This window comes from Aedes albopictus, chromosome 1, assembly GCF_035046485.1.
Source record: "Aedes albopictus strain Foshan chromosome 1, AalbF5, whole genome shotgun sequence".
Lineage (NCBI taxonomy): Eukaryota > Metazoa > Arthropoda > Insecta > Diptera > Culicidae > Aedes > Aedes albopictus.
This window is the reverse complement of record NC_085136.1, coordinates 278,376,171-278,381,745: the sequence shown is the minus strand read 5'-3', so window position 1 is coordinate 278,381,745 and position 5,575 is coordinate 278,376,171. Positions and strand designations below refer to the sequence as shown.

At 39.8% G+C, this 5,575-nt stretch overlaps 1 long non-coding RNA gene across 1 annotated transcript; it reads left to right on the top strand.

The window, feature by feature from the left end:
* Positions 1–1,629: 1,629 nt before the first annotated feature.
* On the top strand, positions 1,630–2,963 carry LOC109427780 (uncharacterized). Its single transcript, XR_002134311.3, has 2 exons — positions 1,630–2,131; positions 2,219–2,963. It is a non-coding gene; the product is annotated as an uncharacterized LOC109427780 (long non-coding RNA).
* The last annotated feature ends 2,612 nt before the right edge of the window (positions 2,964–5,575 follow it).

Sequence of the window (5,575 nt, the reverse complement as noted above, 5' to 3'; positions counted from 1 at the left end):
CTGCTCTGCTCTTCGGCGGTGTAGGTAACCTATTTGAAATCTATTCTGACACGATCGAAAACCCTTCAAACAAAAACCCGTGGCGTATCTGTTTTCCTTTCTCAAAACACTTCACACTACGCGACGAGTACGACGACGGATGACCGTGCAGCTTCGTGCGGATTCATTTTTCCTCCACTTTATTCCACACACTCACTTCACTGCCAGCCAAGTGCTGCTGCTGTTGCTGATGGATTCACTTTTTTTTCCTCGCTCTGGCCGCTGCTCGTTTTTGTTCCAGCCACCACAGCTCTTGCTTGCTTGGCTGCCTGCCTGCTGGCTGGCCTCGATTTTCCTGTGTGCGCTGCCTCTAAAGTAACCACTTTCGGGCGCGGCGCGCGAATTTTCCCCGTTCCGGGACACAAAACTTCCGATCTGGGCACTTGAATTTTGCAAATTTTCGATTTTTTCACGGCTGGCCCGTCGTAGGGGCCTTCGATTTGCCAAAGCCAGCCTCCTGTCACCGCAATACTGCCCCACAGAAAAATAACGAACCAACATCTCTGGTTCCCACTTCCAGCCGCCTCGTTGAACACAATAGCGGCGGCTCGGCGGCTTGGTTCCCCATGACAGCGCAAAGTTTGTAAACAAACATAATTCCAGGAGCAGAAATCAAAAGCGGCGAAACTTTTTTAACAACCAATTTTTTTTTCACCTTTTAAAATCGTTAGTTTAAGCAAAACATGATTTTTAATTTCGCAATAATTTATTAAAAAATTAAGTCGTAATAGTATCAGCTCGTCTTCGTCACGGGAATAAAGTTTCCATAAAATTTGTAATTGTTATTGATATGATTCAGTCACAGTCAATAATCGTTCCTGGATTTTGATGCTGACCTCAAAAACATGGCCGCGTGACAGGAGGCTGGCCAAAGCGAACTACGAATTTTCTGCTTCTTTCACGGTAAGTACTCTCGCGACGAATGTGTCGACTGGTCGAAGCGAACGAACGAGCGAGCGCCGAGCAGGGTGGCCAGACCGAGGAGGGCCTTTCAATTTTGCTTGCTACTTTTGGGGGGCTGGGAAAAGGGTATGAATCTCTGGGTGGAAAGTTCCTTGAAAGGTTGTCCTAAACCTTAAATTTTATCTGACTTGACTTAATTTCAGTAAATTTGCTTCCGAAAAATACATTCCGATTGCCAGTTTGGAAGTTATCCTTTGTTTCAGGGGTCAGTTTCGAACAGTATATTTTTATCGCTAACACAATCTCCCACACAATTTAGGTGGATTAATGAAAATGTTTGTGCTTTTGTTTTCTCATTGTTTTTTCTCTCTTTTGTTGACGATGCAAAACTGCACGAAAAGTGACATTTCCTTTTCGCGGTGACAGAGCGCGGTCGGTGGCGCAGCAGCCAAAGTAGGCCAAAGTATACTTTGAAGCAACATTTGAAAAGAGCCTAGGGTGGGCTTTTAATAAGACCTTTTATTATTATTATGCGTTAAACACAATGTCGGAAGTGGGGCGCTGTATTGTATTATGCTTTTGGTCGAAATACGAAGTGACCGAACGTGCGAAAATTGATTTTTAACCTACTTAGAAATGTCGCAACTCAATTTGAATTAGTGCATATTGTTGCTATTAATTACCCGCATAGAAAAATACAGTTTGTGTTAACATCCAAACAGTAAATGTCTTCTAACACTTAATGTTACTTTGCCACAAACAGTTGTTTTTGTGTTGAAAGATAAGCATCCCAAAGCTTTTGACAATTAAAAACACTAATAGTAATCCATGTCTAATTTTAACAATATGTCAAAGTGTACAGACATTGTTTAACAATTAGTTGATGCATTATTGTCACAAATTGTAGAAATATTAGGTCAACGTCTCTCAAATGGTTCATTATTCCATTTTCACAGCACACTAACACATATATGTTTCACCATAAATTACTCAATTTTAACATTTTGGCAAATTGTTGCATGCGTTAATAGTAGTGAGCATTTGTGTATCGAAAATTTTGTGTGTTGGCAAATTTTCATCACGCGGTTCAGCTGCGGTTGTTCGCTTTCAAAATATAAATAAATCAGAAAAAGCTCGAGAACTCCCGCATTTTCTCACAAGATTCCTTGAACCCCAGTGACCGGAAAAGGTAAGTCATCCAAATCTTAAGCTATACAGAGTGATCTTCCCGTAGAGACTTCCCAAAACCGAACCGTTCCGCTCGTTTTTATTCCAGGTGAAAATCACAGCTCACACCAAGCCGCCGATCATGGATTCGGTAGCGTTATTTCCCGATTGGATGTTTCTACGGAAGGACGGTAGGCTCCCACCGCAACTAGTGCAACAAGCAAACATCGGATGGCGGGCGGATGACTGCCGCTGGAAGGAAGCTGCAATCGGAAGGCGGAAGGACACTTTTGGGAAGATCTGATTGAAGTTTAATCATAGAACCGCAAAACCATGAATGGATCAACTCGTAATCGCATCGTTATAAGATCTTCCGTGCCAAATATCCATTTCGAACTAGATGTCCCCGACAGGGCTCCGCTACCACCCGCTACTACCATGGCTACTATCCTGCTTGACGAGTTACTCTACAACTAACAAAAGTCGCAATATTCCAGCTAAGTACGATAAGTTGTTCAATCGTTGCTAAAAATATCAGTAATTGTGCTCAAAAATGTGAAAGCTTGCTCAGTCTCAGACATTATAAAAATAGTAGAAAAAGGGCATAATCGACTCGAAATGTGATAACACCTATTGCCAATACTGCCCCCACTCGCAAAACAGTCCCATATGAATAGGAAATCCAGCAAGGTGGGACTGTTATGCAAGTGGCGGCAGTATAGGTTATTATCGATTTTTGATAAAAAAAAATGCTCAGAACAAAAACAAAAAGTTACGACACATTTATGATTTGACTTCTTGTAAATCTCGTGTTAAATACCACAGTAATATAATACATATTTTTAATATATGCATTTTTGATCGTTTCTTTATTTTTTATGCAACTCGCTATTATCAAGTAGCTGCTTTCAGGAACAAAAAAACATGCCAATTTGCAAGCAAATCTGAATTAAACGTTCAAAATTTATAAGAACATAGGCTCATTTTGATGATGCAAATCGGCATGATGTTTTGCGTGTTCTTGAAACCAGATCCTCGATAATAGCGAATTACTCATTTTAAAAACGTATGCACACAATACAGTACATTGTTTACTTCAACATGTTATACAATAAACTAACAATTTCATTGAATGTTATTTTTTTATGGTTTCACAGTTTGCCAACAATTTGACATACAATTATTGCTCTAGAAAATGGATAATATGTCGACCACTTGGCTTACTGTTTTGCGAAAATTTTGTTCGAGAAAAATGCAGATTTTTTATTGTAACCTAACTTAACCGCCTATTCACCATATTGTTATTTGGCCCATTACAATATGCCAAATGGGTTACTACAATATACTCACACCACCACTTACAGTGATGACTGATTATATGTGAGACTGTTCAGGCATTGTAGCTAATTGTTGCAAACAATATGCGAGATAGTGCATTTACGGTTTACAATTATGCGGGTAGCTTAATGATGCGCAACAGAAAAAATAGATTAAAATTTACTTCGCAGCTGCAACTTCGCATGTGCTTCTAGCGACGACTTCGATTTGGTGGTGCGACGATAATACACCTGGTACTCTATACAGCGCCCCACTTCCGACATTGTGTTTAACGCAAGGCAAAAGCAGCGGAAGTCAAAGAAAAAATGTCGCTAATTCGGTTTTGAACTGGAAACATAATATCGTCGCGATTGAAACCCGAAGCACAGAGAACAGACATCCAAGTCCAGTTCCGAAACTGTGTAAGGAATTTAACGGCCATTTGAAATCGGCAACACAAGTGGCAATAGCGTGGCGCTGCAATCGATTAATTTCCCATACTAATTTAATTCACCACTTGAAATGTTTCAATTCACCACTGACTGTGGAAATATGGTGTTTGGTGGCGTTAGTGTTGTCATCGTGTATTGGTTTGCAACCTTACTCAAGTAAAGATTCGAATCCTTACACAACTTTCCGAACGAAATTTGTTCTAGCCTGGATGTCTGTTCTCTGTGCCCGAAGTTTCCTCACACGCGACAATCGATTTTTCTCCAAATTTATACGTGAAACCTAACGTCGGACATAGTGCGCTGGGCAGCAGATCTGGCCCTCTATCCAGCGTACTTTGCCCGACGTACGTCCGACGCACGGTTTATGAAAAAAAAATCGATTTTCGCGTGTCAAAAATTCCGATTTTCAACTGCACAAACAATATTAACCGCGGAATAGCAGTTAGCACTGCCCGAATAAAAAATCTATCTATATATATATATATACGCGTGGATTTCCTTATCGAACACGGCGGTTCGAAACGGTCGTGTTTTAAACAGTCGTAAAAACAGTCGTGCTCCAATTTGACACGTCAAATTGTCAAAAATGACAACTGATCTCTCTCTCGCCGTAATAAAACATTTGTTATTCATTGATTGAATTAATTTTCGTATTTGAGGTTTTTCGTTCTTAAAATTGATCCAGATTGAGAATTTCCAACGAAATTCAAGTGAATATTTACATATTGCCGAAATGCAGAATTCGATTCTTCAAAATGTGCAGCATCGTCGGGCGAGCAGCAACACACAGTACCATTGTTTGTACGGAAACTATTTTCTTGGATTTTCACGGGCACAACTAGCAAAGATCTACTCAAAATCTAAATCAACTATCAGCTCCTGGATCATCAACTATGAACGAGACGGTATACTAAATGCTAATAAACGGAGGACCACATTTAGGAAATTCGACATGGACAAACAAAGTGGCTAGTGAATCTGTATAAGAAAAATCCTATCCTGTATTTTGACGAAGCCCGGCAGCAATTTGCTATACACTTCGGAACATCCATAAGTGCCTCGACGATTTGCAAAATTTTGCATGCTCACGGACTATCTTGGAAGACGCTGGAAATGAGAGCCATCCAAATACGCCAAGCAGACATCGATCGATATACCCAAGAATTGAGCTGTTTTCAATGGGATTTGCATCAACTGCTGTTTCTCCAAGTGTTTCTCGATGAAGTTGCTTTCGCAAACGGTCGACTGTTGCGCAATATAGGTTACGGAGTAGTTGGAAGAAAACTAGTGTACAAGGGAGAATTCTGCAAGAGACCCAAGGTATCTTGCCTTTGTTTTTTTGGGACAAAACGGGATAGTCGCCCGAATAGAAAAATACAATTCGTGGTATCGCCCATATTATAAAAAGGTTATTCATAGAATGATAATGATACAAATAATAATAATCATACAATTGAATGATCAATGTTGAAAAAGTGGTATGATTCAATATTTTTCAAATATCATAGCACTAGTTATAACGATACCTGTGATCATGCAGGAATAATTTTGAATAATATACAGTTTTCAATGCTCTGTTGACTGGAACCTCTGTTTATTGATGTTTCTAACCAAATTTGCTGTGAAACTGAAGCACAAAACGAATTCTTCTGATTTCATATCACGAAACTACACAAATTCAAACATTTCCTATTCGA